Raw genomic sequence first — 13,240 nt, 5'->3', positions numbered from 1 at the left:
CAGTGACCAAACAATGGGAAGACCAAATAAAAGTCTTAAGGAATCCAGTATCAGATGTAGAAAATGGACTAAGTATAAAGGAACCACCAAGCAGGGGACAGATAACTCCTCCTTCTGATGGTTTAACAGAGTTATATGAACCTTTAAAAAATATTAGTCCCAGTACTACAATCATTATGCCTAAGAATTTACAAAAGGTATTGACCAAATGTATTTTATGAGGGAAATGAAACTCATTACCTAAACTCGAGAAGTGTAAAACACAGGAGATATCTTTTAATATGATTAATATTAGAATATTGTTCAGACATTTTAAACAAATTCTTCTCAAATGGTCTTCAGTTATTCATAAGATACAAGTACTCCTGCACAGTTGAATTTGTAATAAAGATGCAAGAATAGTCCATTAGAAAATATGACATACAATATGATATATTCTTAAGCCAAAAATTATCCTATCACATGGTGAAATATCTTTCAACACAATCAATACTTATTCTGAAAACAATACATAAAGGAAAATGTCAATAGGGACTTTTTATATCATAATAACACATCTTTAAATAGGAAAAATTGTATGCAAAGACATATGCTAGCATCTTTCCTAATAATTATAATAATAAAGTGATGACAAATCTCCTCATTCATTAGAATATTGCCAGGAATGCTATTAAGAACATTAAGATGTGAGAAATAAAAACATAAATGTAGAAAAAGGGAAAGTAAAAGTCTTCTAATTTTCAATGACATGATAGTTTACTTAGAACATCCTAAGGAATGAGCAAAGATTCTAACTGGAAAAAAATATAGAATCATCACACAAACCACATAATAAACACTTTAAATCTTTAGATTTTTATATAGTGGAAAATACAAGTGATTATACGAGAAAAGCAAAACTCATTCCTAATAATTTGAAAGAGCACAAAATATCAGTATATCTATGGGACTTTTAAAAATTTTCTGTTCAGTTATAAAGAGCTCCTTAAAGAAATGAATAACAGCTAAATAATGAGAAATAGTCTGTGCTCCTCATGGATTGACCATAACAATACAATAAAAAGGAAAACAAACATCCAGAGATTCCAAGGGGAAGAAGTAAGGAGTTTTTGCAATACAGGAATAGAGGACAGATAACAAAAATAAACAGTACACTGTTCAGTGAATGTTGAATTGACTGAGAAAACAAAGGTTACAACTTTTGAACGTACCAATTTATTATGTAGTGCTGTAATGTAATACCAAGCAAAGGCAACTTCCCAGGTTCAAAATACCAGCATAGGTGCTCTCTATTTTATTCAGTAACAAACCCAGAACAGAGAAGATCAAAACATGACATCATTCCAAATACAGCATTTACTAAGCGTGATTAAATAATCTCCAAGGACTACCCCACCCCAGGACCTTCCAATCATTCAATCAATTACAAAGTCTCTGTTCTAAATACTTCTCCACCCCTAGGCTATACCTTAATCAAGTCCACCACAAAGCCCCTCTTCTCAAATGGAGATTAGTTTCCAAACATAAGTAAAATACATTCATTTGCTCAACCATAGAACACAAAAAGGTCAAAAGTTCCCCACCCCTGGATCACAATTGAATCTACCCCAGAGTTACATCAAGTTTAAACACAGCACTTAATACCCAAATGGAGGTCTTTTCTTCATCTTGACACGAGGCAAGTTCTCAGCAATCTTAGTTCCTGGGGAGACAAGGCTTAGCAAGGCCATAAGATACATTGCCAGTCCCTTCATGAATTTATCCTCTGTCTGTAGAACAGTCCTAGAACCCCTGAACACATTAGCAAAGCCCTCTCCCAGGATTTCTGTAAACATACAACAAGAAAATCCTTCTTCAGGGCTTCTGAACCAACAGAAAGGCTCCCAGACCCCTGCAACAACAGCACTGTCCTTCACCAGTGGACAGTATTCATTCTGTCTGCCAGACAGTCTCCAGACCCCTGCAACAACAGTACTGTCCCTCACCAGTGGACAGTATTCACTCTCTGTCTGCAGGACAGTCTCAGGCCTTCTTAACCAAATGCCAGGTTCCAGGACTTCTTCAACAGGACAGTCTTTCACCAGTGGACAAATCTGGCAAAATAACATCAAAACAGACAGACAAAGTACCAGCAAAACAGCCATGTCTCCTCAGTCCTTGGCAGCTCAGGGGGCAGGTCTCAAAAGTCCAGGGCAATTCAAAGCGGCCACCAGCAATCTCTTAGTCTCTCTCCCTCCACGAGGTGCTGCTTCCAAAAAGAACTTCCGCCTCTCTCTTGTCTCTCCAAATCTACATCACCAGGTCCTCCCACTTCAGGACTTTCTTTTCACATCAACAAGCCCATCCCACAGGTGGGATTAACAAACTCTGGGTTTTAATACAATCAATTTGAAAACCAAGACAATACAGGGGAATCTTTAATTGCCATTACTATCACAAATGCTTGCCAATTACACAAGAAATCAGAAGCAGACCTTCTCAGCTTTGACACTTGGCCTCATATACACAGGGGGTGTGTAGATGTCAGATTTTTATACATTATTTTGTGAGCCAAATTTGGTTGAATCAGGACTCCAACCCCAAGAAAACAGCCTTTCACCAACAAACTCCCAAGAATACTCTAGCTAATCTTGGTTAAAACCAAGGGATGTTTTCATGAAGGCTATTTCCAGAGGCTAGCCACCTACTTTCAATCCAAATTCACTATACTTATATATTGTTTAAAATTTAAGTTTTGGATGATTAAAATTTCCTGTAATAATAGGTAAGATGAGGGATAAGTGCTGGGAATGATCAAGGATTCCAGTATTAATAAATACTGGGGGCTTCTCCTTGGATAGATTTTTGGTATCATAAACATGAAAATACCTCTGAGACTTACAGTAATGACCCAAAAGTGCATTGAATAAAAGTGATTGAATAACTGCAATATTATTTTAACTTAGAAAATATTGAAATGGTAAGTAAAAGTCACTTCAGGTTAATATTTTTAAAAAGCAGAATTCTATCACTTTTGGAGGAGAACTCTTTATGTTTAGGAAGCCACCTATCTGGTTGGAAATGTGCCCTTCAGGAAATGGGGTGAAGTCAAAGCAGCAGATGGGCTGGCTCTCACAGACTGTCTTCTTGAATCCTTGGCCACACTTTGGACTGCACGTGGAAGTCAGATTCTGTGTTTTGACCTTAGAAAGGGAGAAAATGTCGCTGTAAGAATGACTGATGAAAGATACATGCCTGAGGTATGCTGACTTCAGATGTCTCCTCTGGAAGACTTTTAGCATGAAGGATTTGCAGTTCTGCAGGCAAGGATGATCTAATTCTCAATGCATACTTTCTTCCTGAATTTCCATCTTCCATTCCAGATCATCTTAAAGAAGGTACTTGATGTTTTTTTAAACTGTTATATCTTGCTGTCACATTTTTCCCCAAAAATACTAATATATCTTTAAATGAACTCCATTTTTGAACAGGTAATGCTGAAGTAATTAATTGACCACTTAAGTGGAAATATTTCTTTAATGTCTTCCCCTAAAATGTCCTGTTTTTTTATTGTGCTTTCATAAACTATCCTGAATGTTTCAGGGAATAATGACTTTAGAGAATATACATTATAATAAAGTAATGAACAAGTTTATCTTGATTGAGTCTGTGTAAGAATGAGATGATTTCATTGATCTGGATTCCTAGGCTGATATTTGGAGACTCCTTTCCTTGGGTGACTTCTGTGATGGGTGGGATGGAATTTAAAGTAAGATTGAAAAAAAAAAGGAATCAGAGCTGTGTCTTATTCAGAACAAAAAGATTAAGGGTATGTTACCGCCCTGTCACAGTCATTTCCAATGTCTCTGTGGAAGTTCCTGGTTCCAATAAAGAAACAACAGTGTTCAGGATTCTGAACAGGCAAAGTGATGAAGCTCATGTCATTCCCTGTCCCCTTACCTGAAAGAAATCTTCTGGCCAATCTACGATTTCTTCATTAATGCTGTTTCCGTGACCATGAGGGGTCACTTGGCCCACTTTCACCAGTGTCTCAATATGATCAGGGAAAAATTTAAGTTCAGAATATCGTAGTTCTCAGCAGCAGTCCTGGCTCCTTCCCCACATGACTCATCACTGGCACTATGGGGAGGTCTGGTGCACTTCAGGAAGTGGTGGAGCTGAAGATAAGGAGAGGAGTTTTTTACTCTTCAGGGACAGAAGGATTTACACCCTTGTCTCAGACTTCACTATCAACAGAAAATAGGCTCTGAATTTGTGGCTTCCTAAACTTGACATTCTCTCTTTTCTTGAAATTCTTCTTCAGGTCCTCTTAGAGCTCTGCACTCTTTTTCTCTTTTTTAAAATCAAACTACAGACAAAAGCAGAATAACAAAGCCCTCAAATTAATCTGTGTTATAGACATTGAAGTGACCTCAAATGCCATTTCGTCTCCAAATTAGGAATTTCTCCCAAATACATCTGATGTCTTGCATTCCAAGTTCCTTTCTAAAACCTTTGGTCACTGAGGACTCAGTATTTTTTTCGATAGAATCTGACCATTTCTTCCCATTTGACTTTGAGATAACCGAAAACTGGAACTTGCTTCATCTTTCTTTAATTCCCACAACTTAGCATGTTTTCTAGGACATCATGGGAGCTTAAGAAATGTGTATTGATGGACTGACCCTTAGGGGTAATCTTACATCTTGTACCAAAGTCTCTTTAAAAAAAGGCCAACAGAACTTCCTATAGTTATTGACATGGTAAAATTAGGAATAAAGGACAATCTGACATTCATAGTGATGCATTTCAAGGTAGCAAAAGGAATACCAATTAAAAATCAATTAAGAGACTAAACAATTTGAAAAGTTCAGTAATGCCAAATAATTAGAAAGGAGAATAATTTCATATAAAGAAATTATGAAAGAAATTGCCTAGTGATAAACTGTAAGGAAATGAAAGTGCAATCTGTGCAAGATTTGAGAAGCAGAGTTTTCAATTAAAGTTAGAACATCCCTTTGGATTCGCAGGATCTAGATGTGATTGCTCAATGGAAAATATTCCCTGGAGTCAAGATGTCAGAGATAAACCAGGAAATCACCTGATATCTTTTTAGTTTCCCTCAGAAATAATGTTAAATGAAGCCTTTAAACAGATTCTGGAGTAACAGAACCCTCAAAAAGGCAGAGTGAAAATATTTCCAAGTTATGATACCTTAGAACGACTTCAGTAAAGGTCTATTTCACTTGGGTGAAAGGTGAATGCAGCCCAGCAGAGGCAGTGAAGTCCAGGAAGCCCAATAACCAGAGTCCCTGGAAAGCAGTCTGGAATAAATTCATGGACTCAAACATTCTCTAAGTCAAGGTGGTAAAGATTTATTGTTAAGCGTTACAGTGGGCAAGAGTTCTTAGGGAACTTACAACCTTAAAGGGGTAGGGTTAAAGTTTTTACAGGATAATCTTTAGCAGAACCTGTGCCAAATATGCTAACTAGGTAAGTCAGGGTGGCATTAGGGAGGAGTTAAGGAGTGGTCAGTTCTTAAAGGAACATGCACTTTTAATATCTACTGTGTTGGCATATTGCCCATAATTCACTAGGAAATAGCCCAAGGGGGGCTGCATGGAGGTGTGGTTTTAGGCTTGAAACATCACCAAGTCAGCTAGCAGTCAGGGCTGACCAAGCTACCACCCATCAATGTCATGTTTGACAAGATGGATGTTGGGAGTTTAGTATGTAGCAAGCAAAGGAGGGATTCAGGATGTGTATAATGAGCTAGGGAGTATGCATATGCCTGAGTCTAGGGTATACATGAGAGGTATGACAGTACACAGCTGCTTCAGCCAGTACACAGTTGGATCAAATGACTCAATTCTATAGGTGCAGCTGGCCAAGTATTAGGAAGAGAGATAAGTATTTTGTTAGGGCATGTTGCCCTTGGGCCAGAGAGAAACTGCCTGAGATAGGGAAAAGCTAGGGAGCTAGGGAGATTCGAGGCTAGGCAGAAATATGATTTTACAAACTGGGGTTCAAGCACAGGCACCCAAGCAGCCCATTACTGCCTCTTTTCGTGTGTCAATCTACTCCCCTTCCACCCCACACCCCATCCAAAACTTTGAAAATCAAATTACCTTCGCCACATCTCTCTCACCCTATTCATCATTTCCTCCATTAAAATGTAAGTTCCTGGAGGTAAGGGACAGTCTTTGCTTTTCTATTTGAATTGATAGTACTTAAACCAGTTCTTTGCACATAATAAATGTATGTTTAATAAGTGTTAGTTTCTCCCCCCCCTTTTTCCTTCTTTTTTTTCTGCCATGTCTATCTTTTAAAAAACGTTTTTAACCTATGTTTTTAAAACTTTGAGTTCCAAATCCCCTCCCTTTCTTCCATCCCCCCTCCCCCCTCCCATTGAGAAGGTAAACAATTCCATATAGCTTATTTATGTGCAGTTTTTCAAAGTTTATCCAAAATAGTCATGTTTTAGAAAACGTAGACAAAAAGAAGTCCCAAGAAAAGTAAAGTGAAAAAAAAGTTGCTTCAATCCATGTTTAGACACATCAGTTCTTTCTCTGGGGGATGGAGAGCACTTTTCATCCCAAGTTCTTCAGAATTGTCATGGATCGTTGTATTGCTGAAAATAGCTAATTCATTCATGGCTGATCATCTCACAATAGTGCTGTAAGTTTTACTTTGAATCAGTCCATACAAGTCCTTCTACGTTTTTTTCTGAGAGCATTCTGCTCATCATGTCTTATAGCACAATAGTATTCCGTCATAATTACACACCACCACTTATTCAGCCATTCATTCCCCAATTGATGGAAATTCCCTCAATGTCTAATTCTTTACCCCTAGGAAAGATCTGCTATAAATATTTTGTACATATAAGTCCTTTTCTTTTTCCTCTTTTTTAAAAATCTCTTTTGGGATACAGACCTAGTAGTGGTATTGCTATGTTAAGGGGTATACATGATCTTATAGCCCTTTGGACATATTTCCAAATTGCTCTATAGAATGGTTTAATCAATTCATAGCTCCAACAATAACATTAATGTCTCATTCCCACCCCATCTCCTCCAGTATTTGTCATTTACATTTTCTATCCTATTATCTAATTAATGAGGTAGTACCTCAGAATTGTTTCAACTTCTATTTCTCTAATCAGTAGTGAGTTAGAATATTTTTTCATATGGCTATGGATAGCTTTTATTACTTGATCTGAAAACTGATCATATCTTTTGATTATATATCAATTGGAGAATGGTCCTATTTTTATAAATTTGACATAGTTCTCTATGTTAGAGAAATCAGATCTTTATCAGAGAAACTTCTTTAAATTTTTTTCACAGTTAACTATGGCTACTTTTATTTCCCTCTGTGAGTAACACACTTATGGGGATCACAGGACTTCCTAGGCAGGGTCAAGGAGTTAGCCTGGATAAGTATCCACTGTCCACTGCTTCCCTAGAGGCCCTTAGGAAGATCCATGTGATATGCCCCATAAACCCCTTCTCACTGAAAGAACTCAGAAGCAGAATGGGCAGAGTAAGGTGTTTATTCAGCTTCCAGTAAGGAAGCAATGTGACATTCACTGGGAACACACCCACACTGATACAGAAGCAGCAGAGAGGTTATATAGTTCTGTCCTTCCTGGTAGAGTTAGGGCTAGTTGATATTCCTCAAATTCCTCACTTCATTTCCCTACATTCCCTGTTTATGCAGATTACATAGGCGTGGTAGTGAGGATACTTGTGCTGGACAAGACTTCTAGGGTCTGAGCTGTTTGTCAGGCCCCCACTTTTCTAGTTCCCTCTGGGGTCAGGATGGCTGTCTTAGTAAAATAAGATAAGCAGGCTTCCCCTCAGCTATTAATTATCTCCCAATAACTTTTGTGGGAGCAAAACAAGATGCCATAATATCCCTTCTTACATCTCCATCCTATTTCCCTACTCCCATTTATTCTATTCTTTCTCTCCTTTCACCCTGTCCCTCATCTAAAGTGTTTTGCTTCTGATTATCCCTTCCCCCAATCTGCTCTCCCTTCTATAACACCCTCCCCCTTCTCATATCCCCTTTCTGTTCTATTTTTCTGTAGGGTAAGACAGATTTCTATACCCTATTGCCTGGGTATCCTATTTTCCAGGTACATGTAAAAATAATTTTTAACAGTCATTTTTAAAATGTTAAGTTCCACATTCTTTCACTTCCTCCCTTCCCACCCACCCTCATTGAGAAAGCAAGCAATGCAATGTAGGTTATACATTTGTAGTCATGGAAAAACTTCCATAATAGTCATGTTGTGAAAGACTAATTATATTTCCCTCCATCCAATCCCTCCCCCTGTTTATTCTATTGTCTTCTTTGATCCTGTCCCTCCTCAAAAGTGTTTGTTTCTGATTACCTACTATTCTAATCTGTCCTTGCTTCTAGCAACCCCCCTCTCTTATCCCATTCCCCTCTACTTTCCTATAGGGAAAGATACATTTCCATACTCAATTGGGTGCATATGTTATGCCTTTCTTAAGCCGATTCCAGTCAGGGTAAGGTTTACTCATTACCTCTCACCTCCCCCCTCTTCCCCTCCCCTGTTAGAGCTTTTTCTTGACTTTTTTATATGAATGAATTTACTCCATTCTAACTCTCCCTTTCTCCACCCAGTACATTCCTCTCTCACCCCTTAATTTTATTTTTTAGGTATCATCCCTTCATATTCAACTCACCCTTTGTCCTCTGTCTGCATATATATATATGTATATAGACACATATGTATATATGTGTACATGTATATATGTGTATGTGTGTATATGTGTATGCATGTATACACACACGTGTGTGTATAAGTATACATGTATATGTTCCCTCCAACTACCCTAATACTGAGAAAGGTCTGATCAGTTGCAAATATTATCTTTCCATATAGGAATGTAAACCATTCCAGTTTAATAAGTCCCTTAGGATTTCTCTTTCCTGTTTACCTTTTCATGCTTCTCTTGAGTCTTGTATTTGAAAGTCAATTTTTCTATTTAGGTCTTGTTTTTTCTCAAGAAAGCATTAATTTCCTCTCCATCACTGAATATCATTTCTCTGCCTCATTGATTACATTCAGTTTTGCTGGGTAGGTGATTCTTGGTTTTAATCACAGATCCTTTGACCTCAAGAATATCATATTGCAAGCCCTTTGATCCTTTAATGTAGAAGCTGCTAAATCATGTGTTAACCTGATTGTGGTTCCACAATACTTGAATTGTTTCTTTCTGGCTGCTTGCAATATTTTCTCCTTAACCTAGGAACTCTGGAATTTGGCTATGATATTCCTGGAAGTTCTCTTTTTGAGATCTCTTTCAGGAGTTAATCAATGGATTCTTTCAATTTCTATTTTACCCTCTGCTTCTAGAATAGCAGGACAATTTTCCTTGATAATTTCTTGAAAGATGATATCTAGGCTTTTTTTTTGATCATGGCTTTCAGGTAGTCCACAATTTTTAAATTCTCTCTCCTGGATCTATTTTCAAGGCCAGTTGTTTTTCCAATGAGATAGTTCACATTGCCTTCTATTTTTTCATTCTTTTGATTTTGTTTTATGATGTCTTGATTTCTTGTAGAGTCATTAGCTTCCATTTACTCTGTTCTAATTTTTAAGGGATTATTTTCTTCAGTGAGCTTTTGGACTGCCTTTTCCATTTGGCCAATTTTGCTTTTTAAAGCATTCTTCTCTTCATTGCCTTTTGGAGCTACTTTGCCATTGGAACTTGTCTATTTTTTTGAGGTTTTATTTTCTCTGGTGTTTTATTGGTGTTTCCTTTATCAAGCTGTTGAATCATTTTTATAATTTTCTTGCATCGCTCTCATTTCTCCTCCCAATTTTTCCTCTACTTCTCTTACTTGATTTTCAAAATCCTTTTTGAATTCTTCCATGGCCTAAGACCAATTCATATTTTTCTTGGAGGCTTTGGATGTAAGATATTTAACTTTGTTGTCTTCTTCTGAGTATGTGTTTTGATCTTTTTTGTCACCAAAGTAAGTTTCTAAAATCAGTTTCTTTTTTTTACATTGTTTGCTCACTTTCCAGCCAGTTACTTGACTTTTTAACTCTTTGTTAAGGTAGGGCTCTGCTTCCAGTGTCCCAAACTTCAGAGGGTCTGTGCAACTGTTTTCAGAGATTTTTATAGGGAGTTATAAGTTTTCAGTTCTTCAAAGGTGGTATGATCTAAGGAGAAGTGTTTATTCTTCTCCTGTCTCATACTGTAGTCTGTGAGTGACCACAAGCACTCTTTTCTGCTCTGGAACTATGAAGAGGGTACCCTCTCCACTGCTGCTACAAGGTCTGCTATGCCAGTGCTCCTCCTTACCCCAGGACTGCCATCTGGGACTGTGATCCAGATCCAAGTATGGGCACAACAACAAAATCTTGCCTCAGTGTCAGCAGAGACCTCTGTAATTTCCCTCTGATCAATCCCCTTACTGTGTGTGGGCTGAGAGGTCTGGAAGCAACCACTGCCCCTGCCATTCCCCCTGCCACTGCCACTGTCCAGGGTTGTGCTGGGGCCAGGGCTGAACTGTGCTCCTCTCTCACCCAGATATGACTGATTTTTCCTACCAACCTTCTAAGTTGTCCTTGGCATTTATGGGTTAAGAAATCTGGAAACCACTATGATTACCAGTGATTCAGCTGCCCTGAGGTCTGTTCCAGATTTGTTGGCACCCAGTCTGTGCTGGCACTGCCTGCACTGGACTGTTCTTTCTCAGCCTGTCAACCTTTCAGGCTGTCTTGGGCTGGAAATTTGTTTCACTCTTTCTGTCAGTTCTGCTACTCTAGAATTTGTTTAGAGTCATTTTTAAAAGTATTTCAAGGGGTTTGGGGGAGAGCTCTAGTGAGTCTCTGCCTTTATTCTGCCATCTTGGTTCTGACAACCTCATTTTTCTTTCTCTCTCTTTCCTTTTTCTCCACTGGCAGAGATCCATATTTTACAAGAAAGCATTAAAAAGTGCTTTCAATTCATGATTCTGCCACCCACTAGAGATGGAGGAAAATGTGTTGGAAAGAGCACTTTTCTGTACAACAGACAATTTACAATCCAGGTTCCATCATTTATCAATTGCATGTCCTTGGAAAACTCATTACCTTTCTTTGAGCTACTAATGTCTAATATTATTAAGAGAGACTAAGACAAAGAAAAAAATTTGCTGGAGAGACTTATATAAACTGATGCTGAGTGATGGGAGAATAACTGGGAGAACAATGTTCACAGTTACAGACACAGCATATCTGTGATGACTAACTTTGATAGACTTCACTCCTCTAAGCAATGCGGGGTTAGAAGACAACTACAAAGCTACATGATGAAAAGCGCTATCCATATCCAGAAAAAGAAGCGCAGAGTCTGAATGCAGATTGAAGCAAACTTCTTTCTCTCTCTCTCTCTCTTTCGTTTCATTGTTTTGTTTTTTCTTCATCGTTATTCATTCCATTGGTTATAATTATTCTTTACAACTTGACTAATGTTTAATGTGAAAGTATTTGTAGAACCTGTATTAGATTTCATGCTGCCATGGGGTGGGAGGGCAGGAGAAAATTTGGAACTCAAAAACTTGTGGAAACGAATGTTGTAAACTAATAGTAAATACATTTTTTAAAAAAAGAAAAAATATCTGCCTACTCTTTATAAGGGATAGCTATGTTTCTCAGTGGATAGAACACCAGGTCTGGATTCAGGAAGACCTGAGCTCAAATCTGTACTTGGACACAATTAGTAAGTTGTGTGATCCTGGACATGTCCCTTCACCCTATTTGCATCAGTTTCCTCACCTGTAAATGAGCTGGAAAAGGAAATGGAAAAGTACTCCAATACCTTGCCAAGGAAACTCCAAATAGGGTCATGAAGACTTAAGCATATTTTTTATGAGCAAGGGGCACTGGAGAGACAGTGTAGGGAAGAATCCAGATTTGAAGCAATTGGACCTGTGTTTAAATTCCGTTTCTGCTATATATGTGACCTCTGATTGCAGCTGTTAAAAGGACTTGAATCAGAGGCTCTTTCAGATTCCTTCCAATTTGAATGCCTATCACTGAGTTTTTATTTATTATAGATAAAAGCTTTGTGATTGACTGATGGATCCTAAGATCTCTAAGTGTCTTCAGATCTGCCGAATCATTTCGGGGTGGTTAGTTTGGGGTTGTTAGATTTCCAAAATCCTTCTCACTCTTCCATGAAATCTGATCGCTATAAACCTTCTGCTAAACTTTCTCTATTGCTGGCATTTAATATTTGCAACAAAAAAGGAGAAACCCAGATGTACAAGTTTACCATGCTCTTCCACATCCTTTATGTCATAAAGAATATTTCTCACTTCTTGTTTTCGTGCATAAAACCCCCGGAAGTGCCCAACGAGGTTGTATTTCTCAGAGCATCTTAGGGTCAAATGCAGAGAATAAGGACAAGGAAGTAGCAGGAAATAATATTTACCAAACTGACCCCTCAGGTAACTGTCTCAGACACTCACTAACCATTCCCCTTACCATTTTCTGTGGTTTGGTTTTCATCTCTGTAAAATGATAGGATTGGATTTGATGATTTTTGTGTAATATGGATCTTTCTACCCATGCCCTTCTTCATACAAAAAAGATGAATGAAAAATGAAAATGGAAGTGGTTTGGGATTGGGGCCAGGATATGTGGTAGAAGGGCTGAGCAGAAGGAGCTGGGCTGATGGGCAGCAAAGCTGGGACGGAAGTGGGAGGCAGAGAAGGAAGGAAGGCTGCTCAGTGGGGTGAAAAGCAGTCAGGCCATCCCTTGGGCCACCAGTCCAATTGGAAGAAGAGGTGAGTGATGGAGAACTCTCCACCCTTCAGGCTTCCAAAGATGAGCAGTTGGGGGGTATCTCTTCCTTTTCTCTCCTCCCTCCACTCATTTAGACAGGAATGAAAAAAAAAACGAATGTATTTTTTTTCTTTCTATACCACTGATGGTATTTTGGAAGCCTGATTCTCTTTTTATCGATGGGTTTCCTCACCTTTTCTGCTGACATGTTGCTACCTGTATCAGAGAGTGCATGGGAGAATGGCCCTAAGTGGTTTTGTATTTTATGGAAGATCTCTTTAGGACTCTGCAGCTCTGGCCCTGGGAAGGTAAAAGATCTCCCTGGAGGGGCAACTATATGGTGCAATGGATAGAGTACCATCCCTGGAGTCAGGAGGATCTGAGTTCAAATCAGACCTCAGACACTTGCTTAGTTGTGTGACCCTGGGCAAGTTACTTAGCCTG

This window comes from Petaurus breviceps, unplaced genomic scaffold, assembly GCF_028583685.1.
Source record: "Petaurus breviceps papuanus isolate PSGF00001 unplaced genomic scaffold, PetGlider_PUasm1.0 90330, whole genome shotgun sequence".
Taxonomy (NCBI): Eukaryota; Metazoa; Chordata; class Mammalia; order Diprotodontia; family Petauridae; genus Petaurus; species Petaurus breviceps.
This window is presented reverse-complemented; position numbering follows the sequence as displayed.